This window comes from Dipodomys merriami, unplaced genomic scaffold, assembly GCF_024711535.1.
Source record: "Dipodomys merriami isolate MVZ:Mamm:240054 unplaced genomic scaffold, mDipMer1.0.p SCAF_23, whole genome shotgun sequence".
NCBI lineage: Eukaryota > Metazoa > Chordata > Mammalia > Rodentia > Heteromyidae > Dipodomys > Dipodomys merriami.
In genome coordinates this window covers 3,762,932-3,778,263 of record NW_027203715.1, presented here as the reverse complement: position 1 = coordinate 3,778,263, position 15,332 = coordinate 3,762,932, and positions in this window count along the sequence as shown.

Genomic DNA, 15,332 nt, shown 5'->3' with positions numbered 1-15,332 from the left:
CAAATAAATTTTCTAGAAGGAATATTCAAACCAAAGCATGAAACTTCATTACTGTTAAAGAGTCATGTTTAGAAGTCCAGTTTTATTTAATTTTAATTTCATTTTATTGTAAAGATACTGTACAAAGGATTGCAGTTACCTGAGTAAGGTAATTAGTACATTTCTTGTCTAGCATTGTTACCCCTACACTTGTTGTTCTCCCACTAACCCTTCCTGCCCCCACCTACCTTGCTTCCCCGCACCTGCCTGAAGTTGTAAAGTTCATTTCCACTATACCGTCTTGTGGGCATCATTGTTGCAATATAATTTAAACTTAATATACATTCATTATCCAAAAGTGTGTTCTTATGGCATCTTCATTCATCCATCCATTTACACAAACTTGTGTACATACAAAGGTACATACATGTGTACAATGTACTGTAATTGTATTTACTTTATGTTTCTTAGTTTCCCCTCCAATTCTCCCTTTCTCATTCTCCATCTGTCTTTTAATAACTCTCCATTTGCTTTCATGACTAATACAGCTAATATTAATATTAGCCTTCATATATGAATGAAAATGTGATACATAGACTTATGGGGCTCATTTCCCTTAACATGATGATCTCCAGTTGGACTCATTTCCAGCGAAGATGCTGTTTCCTTCTTCTGATGACTAAGTCTTCTTCATATCACATTAAAAAACTGTATTCACCCATTGGTGGGCATATGGACTATCCCACAATTTGGCTATTATAAATAGTGCCACATAGTGAAGCTGATTCTGTAGTCAGCTCGCTGTGGGTCTTTGGAGCATTTAACCAGAATAGTGGAAATTTCTATTTCAGTAAATTTAGTTATTCACTAAAATTTAAATATATTTTCATGTTTAGGAACCTAGAAGACAAGCATTGGTGACTCACATCTGCAATCCTAGCTACTTATGATGCTGAAGAAAAGGATCTCAATTTGAAGCCAACTTAGAGACATTTATGTCCAATTAATCAGCAAAAGGCTAGCACTGTAGTGATACCTCAAGTGGTAGAGCACCAGCCCTGGGCAAAAAAGCCACCAGTGTGAAAGAGATTGAGTTCAAGACTCAGTACCAGCACACAGTCACAAAGAAATCTGAACAGTCATTAACTATTTCAGAATAAACTTAAAATTGTGTGTGGAATGAAAAAACATGATTGGTTATATTAAGTGTTAATAATTTTATTTTCTAAATTAATATTAAATGTTTCTTTGTTATCATTTTTCTCGTTGACATCACAAAAAATAAAATGAGATTATAGTAGAAGTGAATTTATTGTGTTAATGGGCATTGGTTATAAAAATTGAATGTTAATCCTCACATGTAGAGCAATGTGACACCAGAAGCAGAGCTTATAAAAGTTTTAATAAAGAAGTCAAATTAGAGTGAGAAGATGAAAGTTAAGTACAGGAATGGCCAGAGTGGGAAACTTATAAATTTTTGGTCAAAGAGTTTTCTTGTATAAGAAATGAGCAAATACAGTGGGTGTGGTGCAGAATTATTTCTGTAGTATCTGGAGAATTCTAGCTATTCAGTGTGAATTAGTAACAGACTAAAATAATATGAATTACAAGAGGTTAAGTGTAAGGTAGGGAAAAGCAAATGCATGTATGTTCAGGTTCACATAAAATGCTACTGAAACACAGACTTCCATGATTAAATCACACACATTGAAAAAGACTATGTTCACACCATATTGTGCTCTATTGACTGGCTAATTCAGGTGAACTGAGTTTCTATGTGCTTTAGCTCTTCTTTTTTTTTTTTTTTTTTTTTTTTTTTTTTTTTTTTTAATTGTATTTTATTTTATTTGAGAACATACTGTACAGAGGGGCTACAATTACATGGGCAGGATAATGCATACATTTCTTACCAAGCATTGCAGCCTCCTCCTTTGTTTACCCTTCACTTCCCTTCCCTGCCTCCCCCCTCCCCCCACCCAATTTTACCCCCCTCCCCCCACCCAATTATACCCCCCTCTCCCCCCCACACCGAAATTGTAGAGCTGGTTTTGACATGACATTTTGTACTTCTCATTGTTGCAACAGGTCCACCTGAATCCTTAAACGATTTGTTTGTCCCCATCTCCTCCACATGATATACTGACATCAAATATAGTGAAAGCGGGGGTTACACTGTGGGGGAGGGACATACAAAGCAACAAAGAAATAATCTTATAAATGCATTAGAAATACATGCATGAAAGAAACGAAAACATTAAAATACATATTTAAGGGTTCATTTTCCTAACATCACATTATCTGGCCTTTTCCGCTTGACTCATACCTATACTAGATATTGCAAATAAGGGAGACCATGGGACCTATGCTTCTTTGGGCCTGGCTTACTTCACTTAATATAATTTTTTCCAAACCTTTCCATTTCCTAACAAATGGGGAAATGTCATTCTTTCTGATGGAGGCATAGAATTCCATTGTGTATATATACCACATTTTCTTGATCCATTCATCTACTGAGGGGCATCTGGGTTGGTTCCATATCTTAGCTATGGTAAATAATGCTGCAATAAACATAGTTGTGCTGGTAGCTTTAGTGTGGTCTTGTTTGTAAACATTTGGGTAAATGCCCAAAAGTGGGATTGCTGGATCATAGGGGAGATCTATGTGAAGTCTTTTGAGGAACCTCCATACTGCTTTCCAAAGTGGTTGAACAAGTTTACATTCCCACCAACAATGAAGTAAGGTTCCTTTCTGTCCACATCCCCTCCAGCATCTGTTGTTATTAGAGTTCTTGATTTTTGCTGTTCTAACTGGAGTGAGGTGGTATCTTAATGTTGTTTTGATTTGCATTTCTTTTATGGCTAGGGATGTTGAACATTTCTTCATGTGTCTATTGGCCATCCTTCTTTCTTCTTCAGAGAAGCTTCTCTTTAAGTCTTTCGCCCACTTATTTATTGGGCAGTTGTTTCTTTGAGGATTTGTTGTTGGGTGGTTTAATTTTTTGAGTTCCAAGTATATTTTAGATATGAGACCTTTGTCCGTTGTATGGCTAGTAAAGATCTTCTCCCAATCGGTGGGCTTTCTATTGATCTTGCCAGCTATGTCATTTGCCCTGCAGAAGCTCTGCAATCTTATGCAATCCCATTTGTCCAACCTTTCTTTGATTTGTTGTGCTTCCGGGTCTCTATTCAGAAAATTTCGACCTGAGCCAAGGAGACCTAGGGTTTCTCCTATTCCATCCTGTAATGTTTTCAGAGTGTCTGCTTTGAGTTCAAGGTCTTTGATCCATCTGGAGTTGATTCTGGTGCAGGGTGATATATAAGGATCTAGCTTTAGTTTTCTACATGTAGTTAACCAATTTTGCCAGCACCATTTACTGAAGAGGCTGTCTTTCTTCCATTCTATTGTTTTAGCTTCCTTATCGAAGATTAGATGGCTATAGGTCTGTAGGTTCATTTCTGGGTTTTCAATTCTATTCCATTGGTCCTGAGGTCTGTTCTTATGCCAATACCAAGCTGTTTTGATTACTATGGCTTTATAGTAGAGTTTGAAATTTGGTATTGATATTCCTCCAGCAGTGTTCTTTCCGTTGAGGAGCGTTTTTGCTATTCGGGGTCTTTTATTGTTCCATATGAATTTTTGGATTGCCTCCTCTATTTCCTTGAAGAATGAGGGTGGAATTTTGATAGGTATCGCGTTGAATTTGTAGATAGCCTTGGGAAGTATTGCCATTTTCACGATGTGAATCTTGCCTATCCAGGAGCATGGGAGGTTTTGCCATTTTTTAAGTTCTGTGTTGATTTCCTTTTTCAAGATTTTAAAGTTTTCATCATAGAGGTCCTTCACTTCTTTGGTTAAGTTAATTCCTAGGTATTTTATTTTTTGTGGGGCTATTACAAATGGAGTTGCTTTCCTAATTTCAGCCACACTTTTCTCATTGTTGGCATATAGAAAAGCCATTGATTTTTGGGGGTTAATTTTATATCCTGCTACTTTGCCAAAGTTTTGAATCAGCTTGAGTAATTTGGGAGTGGAGTCTATGGGATTCTTTAGATACAAGATCATGTCATCTGCAAAGAGGGAGAGTTTTATTTCTTCTTTCCCTATTTGGATCCCCTTTATGTCTGCATCTTGCCTTATTGCTGTAGCTAGGCATTCTAATACTAGATTGAAGAGAAGTGGAGAGAGTGGGCATCCTTGTCTTGTTCCTGAGTTAAGAGGAAATGGCTTTAGTTTTTCACCATTGAGTATAATGCTGGCTGTAGGTTTGTCATATACAGCCTTTATTGTATTGAGGAATGTTCCATGGATTCCTAATTTTTCCAGAACCTTCATCATAAAGGGGTGTTGGATCTTGTCAAATGCTTTTTCTGCATCTATTGAGATAACCATGTGGTTCTTATTCTTGCTCCTGTTGATGTGATGAATAATATTAATTGATTTGCGTATATTGAACCAGCTTTGCATCCCTGAAATGAATCCTGTTTGATCATGGTGTATGATTTTTTGGATGAATTGTTGAAGTCGATTGGCCAAAATTTTGTTGAGAAGTTTTGCATCAATGTTCATCAAAGAAATGGGTCTATAGTTTTCTTTCTTTGATGAGTCCCTGCCTGGTTTTGGGATGAGCGTTATGATGGCTTCATAGAATGTGTTTGGTAGTGAGCTTTCTCTTTCAATTTCATTGAAGAGTTGGAGGAGTATTGGTGTGAGCTCTGCTTTGAAGGCCTTGTAAAATTCCGCTGTAAAACCATCTGGTCCTGGACTTTTCTTAGCTGGGAGGTCTCTTATTGCTGTTTCTATTTCAATGCTTGATATGGGCCTGTTAAGCTGGTTTAACTCATCTTGGTTTAGTTTTGGCATGTCAATATTTGCTAGGAAAAGGTCCATTTCTGTCAAGTTCTCAAACTTATTAGCATAAAGTTTTGAGAAGTATTCCCTTATAATGTTCTGAATCTTGGTTGTTTCCGTGGTGATGTTTCCATTCTCATCTCTGAGTTTATTAATTTGGGTGTGCTCTCTCCTTTTTCTGATAAGGTTTGCTAAGGGTCTGTCAATTTTGTTAAGTTTTTCGAAGAACCAACTCTTTGTTTTGTTGATTCTTTCTATAGTTTTTTTGGATTCTAATTCATTTAATTCTGATTTAATTTTGATTATTTCTTTCCGTCTACTGGATTGGGGTTTATCTTGCTGCTCTTTTTCAAGGAGGTTTAGATGTGTCATTAAATTGTTAGTTTCCGATCTCTCCAATTTGTTGATGTAGGAGCTCAGAGCTATAAACTTTCCTCTGAGTACTGCCTTTGCTGTGTCCCAGAGGAGCTGGTAATTTGTGTGTTCATTTTTGTTGAATAGCATGAACATTTGAATTTCCTTTCTAATCTCTTCCATGACCCACTCATGATTCAGCAGTGTGTTGTTCAGCCTCCATGTGATACCGGACTTTCTTTGGTGGCTTTTGGTGTTGAGTTCTAATTTTATTCCCTTGTGGTCAGAGAGAATGCAAGGTATAACTTCAATGTTTCTGAATTTAGACAAGTTTGCTTTGTGGCCTAAAATGTGGTCTATTTTAGAAAACGTTCCATGTGCTGCTGAGAAGAACGTGTATTCTGATGCTGCTGGGTGAAATGTTCGGTAAATGTCTGTTAAGTCTAGTTGATCTATGCAGCTGTTTAGATCTGCGGTTTCTCTGTTGAGTTTTTGCCGAGTTGATCTATCTAGTGGGGAGAGTGGTGTGTTAAAATCCCCAACGATTAATGTCTTTGGATCTATCTGGGATTTGAGGGAAAGTAGTGTTTCTTTGATAAATTTGGGTGCTCCATTGTTTGGCGAATAGATATTTAGAATTGTAATATCCTCCTGAAGGAGAGATCCTTTAATTAGTATGTAGCGACCTTCTTTATCTCTTCTCACGAATTTTAATTTGAAATCTATTTTATCTGATATTAGGATTGCAACTCCCGCCTGTTTATGAGGGCCGTTTGCTTGGTAGATTTTGTTCCAGCCTTTAACCTTGAAAATATGTTTGTTTTTACGGGCAAGATGTGACTCCTGCAGGCAGCAGATAGAAGGGTCTTGTTTTTTAATCCAACTAGACAGTCTATGTCGCTTAATTGGAGAGTTCAGTCCGTTAACGTTAAGAGATAGGACTGAGAGGTATTTGGGAGTTCCTGCCATGTTATCCACCTTCTTGGGGGCTGTGAAAACTGGGTTCTTCCTAAGGTTCTTGGATTCTCAGTTTGTGTGCAGTTTCTTGGCCTTTGTTGCGTTCTTGTTGGTTTTCTATGTGTAGGACATCTTTAAGAATCTTTTGCAGGGCTGGTTTGGTGGAGATGTATTGTTTCAATTTTTCTTTGCTATGGAAGGTTTTTATTTGGCCTTCAGTTATGAAGGAGAGTTTAGCTGGGTACAGTATTCTTGGTTGATAGTTGTTTGTTTTTAGGGCATGGCATACGTCATTCCAGGCTCTTCTTGCTTTGATTGTCTCTGCTGAGAAATCTGAGGTAATTCTAATTGGTTTCCCTTTATAGGTGATTAATCTTTTCTCCTTGACAGCTTTAAGGATCTTTTCCTTGGTCTGGGTTGATCCTGTGTGGATTATAATGTGACGGTGGGATGTCCTATTCTGGTCTGGTCTATTTGGGGTTCTAAAAGCTTCTTGTATCTGAATAGGCCTATCTTTTTGTATGTTTGGGAAGTTCTCTGCTAGGATCCTGTTAAACAAATTTCCTAGACCATTAACTTCTGTTTCTAGGTGCTCCTCTACACCCATTATCCTTAAATTGGGCCTTCTGATGGTGTCCTCCAGGTGTTGGATAGACCTATCATATTTCTTGGACTTGTCTTGGATGGTTGTATGTTCTTTCTCTATAATATCTAGGCTGTCTTCAATCCCTGAGATTCGATCTTCTGCATGGTCTAACCTGCTGTCAAGACTCTCTACTTTGTTTTTTATCTCTTTTCCTTCTAATTGGTCAGCTTTGATGGCTTCAAGTTCTTTGTTGAAGCTCTGTTTTAGGTCTTGTATGAATTTCTTTACTTCCTTAATTTGGTGTTCAGTGTTTGTTCTCAAATCACTTAGTTGATTGGTTATGGTTTCTTTGGACTCCCATTCCTTCTGTTGGGTTCCATTCAACATTCCCTTTGTGGTCTCCCTGACTTCCTTCAGCTCTTTGTTAATGGATTCCATGAATGTCTTTAGTGATCTTTGTGTATTCTCTACCTGGTCTCTTAATTCGTGAATTACTCTTTGATTAGTTTCCTCCCTTCTGTGGGATTCCTGCAGTTCTCTTTGAGTGTTCTCTGCCTGCTCACGCCATTCCTCCCTTTCTCTTTGAGTATTCTCAAGTTGTTCACGCAAATCCTGTATCTGTTTTTGAGAAGCTTCCTCACGCTTATGATATTCCTGTATAAACTTCTGGGATGCCTCCTCTCTCTCCCTATCACGCTCATACAGAGTCCTTTGTACATTGTCAAACTTCTCATTTATCATGTTTGCTATTAGTGTTTGTAGAGCTATTTGGGAACTCTCCTCTGGGTTATTCTTTATCTGTTCTAATCCCTGATTATCAAGGTTGGGAATTGAGATACCCGAATTTGCCATTTTTCTTGTGTTTTTCCGGCTTACTCGGCCCATTTGAGATAAAGATTGCACCAGTTTTGTGCTAGAACACTATCTTAAGGCAACCATCAACCAAAGTTTGCATTTGTATAGTCAATAGTCTACAGATACAATCTAGTTCAACAGATACATCTATTCAACATCAAACGACTATATGTTAAAGGACTTCGAACCGCAGAAAAGAATTTGGAAAATCAGAAATTATTAGGATTAGTGAGAGATGTGGTTAAAAAATAGGAATAGATTGGTGTGGGGAGGCACAAGGAGAGTTAACTATGTCCTACTCACAGTGCAGGAAATGGGTTGGGTAGGATGCAAGTAGAGAGAGAGAGAAAAAGAAGAGACGGAAAGGGGAATAAAGAGAGACCAGAAAAAGAATAGAAACGTAAAAATTAATGTTATTATAGAGGTTAAAAGACCGTCTATTTAGAGAGGAATGTGAATATGTTCAGAGAAGGGGAGGGACATTGAGGAGATGTGAAAAGCTTTAAGGGAGAAGAAAAGATCAGAAGTTCAGTAGAGCTAGATAAAAAACAAAAAGATAATTAAGAAAGAAAGAAAAAGAGAAAGAAGACAAGAAAAGAAAGGAAAACTCTCATTCACGTATTTCTGAAATAAAAATTATAAGATGAGAAAAAAAAAAGTTACTGGAAAACAATTATTTTTTCAGAAGAGGCAAAAATTAAAGATTGATAAAAGTTTTAGAAGGGAAAAAAATTTATATACATATATATATATATATAAGGTAACAAAAAACAAAAAACAAGCAAAAAAAAAAGAAAAGAAGAAGAAGAAAAAAAGAGAAAAAAAAAAAAAAAAAAAAAAAGAAGAAAAAAAAAGTCTTTTGATTTTTTTTGGGGGGGGGGAGGAGTGGGAAGAATCCTGTATCTCCCTTTTGTCTGCAACCAGTCTCTTGGAGTCTCTGGTCAGCTTGGGGTCCTGTGGCTTGATTGGTTTCTTAAGTCGGTTGGTTGGAAGAGGCAGAAAAATGCTCTGCTTTACCCAAGATTTTGAGTTCCCCCTCCCAGGTTAGTTTTCTGGGAGGGTGGTCTGCTTTGAGAGTCACAAAAGAGGGGGATGTGGTGATGAGGCTAGGTTCTGGGTGGAGTTGAGGCCTTTCAGCAAACAGTAGCTTTTCCCTGGGGCTATTTTGTGATAACTCACAGCGCCCAGCCTGGAGCCATTCTCAGGGTTTCTGTTTTTCAATTGATTGTTGTGGCTGCTAGAGGGAGGGGCAGCCTCTGGCTCTGGTTACCCAGTGAGGCTAGGCTGGCGCCTGTGCTGGGTGACTTTTCCCTGGATGGAGCTGAGTCTGGCAGGTCACTTCGGCGTTAAGTTCTTGTGACCTGCTAAATGACTCATTTTATTCCAAGGCCTGAGCTGAAGCTAGCAGCAACTCCGAGCTTTGTCGGTATCCAAGATGGAGATCACCGGTGCTGGGGGGGGAGGGGTGGCCTTCCTTCCTCTGCTCCCTGAGGAGTGAGGATGTCGGGCTTGTACTCACGCCGAGTCTTGGGTCCTGGGTCGTCTCTGGTGCCGAGTCTTGGATCCTGGGTCGTCTCTGGTCTGCAAGCTGCAGGGTGAGGATGTCCGCTCTTTGTTGGTTCTTGCTGGTGTTGAGTAGAATCCGCTCGGCCGCTGCGTCTGGCTCCTTCGTCCCGGACTCTCTGTGTGAGCGCTCAGGTATGGCCCCCGGCTGTGGTCTCTGCCGCTTGCGACCCTGTTGCCGCCGCCGCCGCCGCCGTGGCGGCTGCTGGCGACCACTTGCCTTGGCTTCCCCTCTCTTGTCTAACTCTCTGTCCTGTGATGGCACACTTGGTGTGATTCTCTGGCTTAGGACTGTTCACTGGAACTCTAAAGCTGCTTTCTATGCGAGAGCTTGTTCAGATTCCAGCTTCTCCTCCGCCATCTTCCCGGAACTCCCCGTGCTTTAGCTCTTCTATCTGTGAGATTTCAGTAAATTATATTGTCGAGGTGCAGGACTGTTTTAAATTATATAGATCCTAAAGAAAAGAAACAGCTATACATTTTTAGTGGAGTGATAATGAACACTGATTTATACACAAAGTTAACATTTAATGAATTGTTGATAATACTCTTTAGAAGTAAAATATGGAAGAGTAAGAGCAAAATGCTTAGGACAGCTATTAAAGAATTCAAATGAGAGGGTGAACATCTTACTTAAATACCAAACAGGAACTGATAACTGATTGTGTTGGACTACAAGATGAAGACAAGAGTTTAGGAAAACTTATAATTTTTCTTTTGTTTGTTTATTAACCCAAGTAAAAAAATATGAGATTGCTTAGAATGAAAAAAGACTAAAAGAGGAAATAAAAAGTAGAAATGTGAGAGAATGTAATCATAATATGTATATATCTATATCTATATCTATATATACACATATATATGTGGGGGGTGCGTGTGTGTGTGTGTGTGTGTGTGTGTGTGTGTGTGTGTGTTTATGTGTGTAAGTGAAAACTAGAATAACTGAGAAGTAGACAGGTTTGGGTTAGATGGGGGAGAATGTTGGAATGGGTATAGCATTGATCAAGATGCATTATACTCACAAACTGACATGTTGAATTTAAACGACTTAAAGACAATAAAATTATAATAATAAAGTCATATAAAAGCAATTCAGTAAAATTTTCAGGTGGAAAATTTGAAAGTAGTATCTGATAGGCATACAGTAATGGAGAATAAATATTCAGTTACCAGTTGTAATTTTGGGACTGGTTATTAGGAGAAGAAATGAAGCTTGAAATATAAAAATTAAAAAATCTGAGCACAAAGATAATATTTGAAATCATGAGTCTAGATGGATTCATCTAGTCACTAAATATAGGGTATACATATATACACAAATTATCTTTTGAATATGTACACACATTCAGACAAACATTTATACTTGTCTGTGTATGTGCACATGTTTGTGTATATATTTCTATAGACACTCTATCTTTTGATATGTGTTACACATTTGGATTTGTATAACTTGCTAGTGTGATAATTTCTGTTATGAAACAGAAGGTATTATCAACTCTCATGAGTTTCTTTTCATCAACCCTCTCCTAGTCTATATCATTTGGCAAGTGGTTGACACTTATATAATTGAGAAACCCAACATCTATTTCTGACACATGGCTTTTGACATGAAAGGATAAATTGAGTAAAAGGTCAGTAGAGCAGATCTGAGCACAAAACCTCCCCTGCTGTGAAACACGGACCTGCCCTGGCTGTCACATTCAGCTCCTTGGTTCGCTTCAAAGTGTCACTCTGAGCTCTCCTCCTCTCTGCTGCAAAGATGGCATCATAAGCAACAAGACTCCTCATGCTGAATTTCTAAAGATAGACGAAAACAAGAAACATCCTCCACTCTTCCCTAATTTATTGCAGAGAATTGGCTTAGGGGTATGCCAGGAGAACAATGTCAAGCCCCAAAGATATAATCTAGACACTTAAGAAAATATACACATAAAAGATTTATGAGAAAAGAGAAAATAAAGCAAGAAGAAAGCTGAGTGCAGCACAGCAACAACTCATAAAAATACAAGTCCTGATTATTTAATGGCACATGAACTCATGGAAGCAGTGGGAGTTCTGAGATCTGAAAAAGAATATTGCACAAAGCAAAAAGTAATGGAAACATACATCTATCATGGTTCAATTGTAGTAAGTCCTTTATCCTCATGAACAATGTTCTACTCTCAAGAAACATGAATATAATTTTTTCCCAAGCATTTCCATTTCCTAAACAATGGGGCAATGTCATTCTTTCTGATGGAGACATAGAATTCTATTGTGTATATATACCACATTTTATTGATTCATTCATCTACTGAGGGGCATCTGGGTTGGTTCCATATTTTAGCTATGGTAAGTAATGTTGCAATAAACATGTTTGTGCTGGTAGCTATAGTGTGGTCTTGTTTGTAAACATTTGGGTAAATGCCCAAAAGTGTGATTGCTGGGTCGTAGGGGAGCTCTATGTGGAGATTTTTGAGGAATCTCCATACTACTTTCCAAAGTGGTTGAACAAGTTTACACTCCCACCAACAATGAAGTAAGGTTCCCTTCTGTCCACATCCCCTCCAGCATATGTTGTTATTAGAGTTCTTGATTTTAGCCATTCTAACTGGGGTGAGGTGGTATCTCAATGTTGCTTTGATTTGCATTTCTTTTATGGCTAGGGATGTTGAGCATTTCTTCATGTGTCTATTGGCCATCCTTCTTTCTTCTTCACAGAAGTTTCTATTTAAGTCTTTAGCCCACTTATTTATTGGGCAGTTGTTTCTTTGAGTATTTGTTGTTGGGGGATATAATTTTTTGAGTTCCAAGTATATTTTAGATATGAGACCCTTGTCCGTTGTACGGCTAGTGAAGATCTTCTCCCAATCCGTGCTAAGCCAAGCCCAAAGAAACATAGGTCCCATGGTTTCCCTTATTTGCAATATCTTGTATATGTATGAATCAAGCAGAAAAGGTCAGATAAGGTGATGTTAGGAAAATGAACCCTTAGATAAGTATTTAAATGTTTTTTCTTTCATGCAATTATTTCTAATGCATTTATAAGATTGTATCTTTGTTGCTTTGTATGTCCCTCCCCTGCAGTATAATCCCTGCTTTCACTATATTTGATGTCTGTATAATTTGTGGAGGGGGAGGGGAAAAACAAGTAGTTTAAGGATACAGGTGGACCCGTTGCAACAATGAGAAGTACAAGTTGTCATGTCGAAAACGGACTTTACAACTTTGGTGGGGAGGAGGACTGGGTGGGAGGCGAGGGGAGGCTGAGAAGGGATATGAAGGGTAAACAAAGGAGGAGGCTGCAATGCTTGATAAGAAATGTACTCCTTACCTTGCCCATGTAATTGTAACCCCTCTGTACAGTATGTTCACAAAAAAAAAGAAATATAAATACACAGTGACCCTCTATAACACTAACCTACTCTGTTATGAACTCAAGTAAGGTAACTGCAATTATGGTATTTTTTATCACCAGGCAATATTTTTCTGAACAAAATGTGAATTATAATAAATCAAACTATGCAGTAGTTTGTTTTTCTAATGGGGAACAGTGGATAAGTGTGGATCAGGGATATTCTAGGTGTCAAAATGAACAAAGTATTGAGAGCTATGAGGAAGCAAATAAGAAGATACAGTAGCAGCAGTGTGAAACAATAAAAACTATGATGGTAAAACTACTTCCTTCAGATTTCCCTACAGATATCAGAGAAGAGGCACTATCAAAATTTCTAGTGTCAGTGGTAAAGCAACTAATTAGAATTTTCACTAGAAAAAAATCAAGTTTCCAGCTACTGTTTGTCAAAAGGCCTCAACTCTACCCAGAACCTAGCCTCATCACCGCATCCCCCTCTTTTGTGATTCTCAAAGCAGATCACCCTCCCAGAAAACTAACCTGGGAAGGGGATCTCAAAATCTTGGGTAAAGCAGAGCATTTTTCTGCCTCTTCCAACAAACCGACTTAAGAAACCAATCAAGCCACAGGACCTCAAGCTGACCAGAGACTCCAACAAGAGACTGGTTACAAACAAAAGGGAGATACAGGATTCTTCCCACCCCTACCCCCACCCGAAAAAAAATCAAAAGACTTTTTTTTTTCTTCTTCTTTTCTTTTTTTTTGTTTGTTTTTTTGTTTTTTGTTACCATATAAATATATATATATATATATATATATATATATAATTTTTTTTCTCTTCTAAAAATTTTATTAATCTTTAATTTTTGCCTCTTCTGAAAAAAACAATTGTTTTCCAGTAACTTTTTTTTTCTCCTCTTATAATTTTTATTTTCGGAATATGTGAATGAGCGTTTTCCTTTCTTTTCTTGTCTTCTTTCTCTTTTTCTTTCTTTCTTAATTATCTTTTTGTTTTTGGTCTAGCTCTACTGAACTTCCGATCTTTTCTTCTCCCTTTCCCATCCTTAAAGTTTTTCACACCTCCTCTATGTCCCTCCCTTTCTCTCAACATAAACACATTCCTCTCTAAATAGACGGTCTTTTAATCTCTATAATAACATTAATCTTTCCGTTTCTATTTTTTTTCTGGTCTCTTTTCATTCACCTCTCCAAAACTCTTCTCTTTCTCTCTCTCTCTACTTGCATCCTACCCAACCCATTTCCTGCATTGTGACTAGGACCTAGTTAACTCTCCCTGTGCCTCCCCACACCAATCTATTCCTATTTTTTACCCACATCTCTCCCTAATCCTAATAATTTCTGGTTTTCCAAATCCTTTTCTGCAGTTCGAAGTCCTTTAACATATAGTTGTTTGATGTTGAATAGATGTATCTGTTGAACTAGATTGTGTCTGCAGACAATTGACTGTACAAATGCAAACTTTTGTTGATGGTTGCCTTAAGATAGTGTTCTAGCACAAAACTGGTGCTATCCTCATCTCAAATGGGCAGAGTAAGACGGAAAAACACAAGAAAAATGGCAAATTCGGGTATCTCAATTCCCAATCTTGATAATCAGGGATTAGAACAGATAATGAATAATCCAGAGGAGAGTTCCCAAATAGCTCTACAAACACTAATAGCAAACATGATAAATGAGAAGTTTGACAATGTACCATGGACTCCATATGAGCGTGATAGGGAGAGAGAGGAGGCATCCCAGAAGTTTATACAGGAATATCATAAGTGTGAGGAAGCTACTCAAAAACTAATACAGGATTTGCGTGAACAACTTGAGAATATTCAAAGAGAAAGGGAGGAATGGCGTGAGCAGGCAGAGAACACTCAAAGAGAACTGCAGGAATCCCACGAACGTGAGGAAGCTAATCAAAGAGTAATACAGGAATTGAGAGACCAGGTAGAGAACATACAAAGATCACTAAAGGCATCCATAGAACCATTAACAAAGAGCTGAAGGAAGTCAGGGAGACCACAAAGGGAAAGCTGAATGGAACCCAACAGAAGGAATGGGAGTCCAAAGGAACCATATCCAATCAACTAAGTGATTTGAGGACAAACACTGAACACCAAATTAAGGAAGTAAAGAGATTCATACAAGACCTAAAACAGCTTCAAAAAAGAACTTGAAGCCATCAAAGCTGACCAATTAGAAGGAAAAGAGATAAAAAAACAAAGTAGAGAGTCTTGAGAGCAGGTTAGACCATGCAGAAGATCGAATCTCAGGGATTGAAGACAGCCTAGATATTATAGAGAAAGAACATACAACCATCCAAGACAAGTCCAAGAAATATGATAGATCTATTCAACACCTGGAAGACACCATCAGAAGGCCTAACTTAAGGATAATGGGTGTAGAGGAGCACCTAGAAACAGAAGTTAATGGTCTAGGAAATTTGTTTAACAGGATCCTAGCAGAGAACTTCCCAAACATGCAAAAAGATAGGCCTATTCAGATACAAGAAGCCTTTAGAACCCCAAATAGACCAGACCAGAATAGGACATCCCACCGTCATATTATAATCCACACAGGATCAACTCAGACCAAGGAAAAGATCCTTAAAGCTGTCAGGGAGAAAAGGGCAATCACCTATAAAGGGAAACCAATTAGAATCATCTCAGATATCTCAGCAGAGACAATCAAAGCAAGAAGACCCTGGAATGATGTATGCCATGCCCTAAAAACAAACAACTATCAACCAAGAATACTGTACCCAGCTAAACTCTCCTTCATAACTGAAGGCCAAATAAAAACCTTCGACAGCAAAGAAAAATTGAAACAATACATCTCCACCAAACC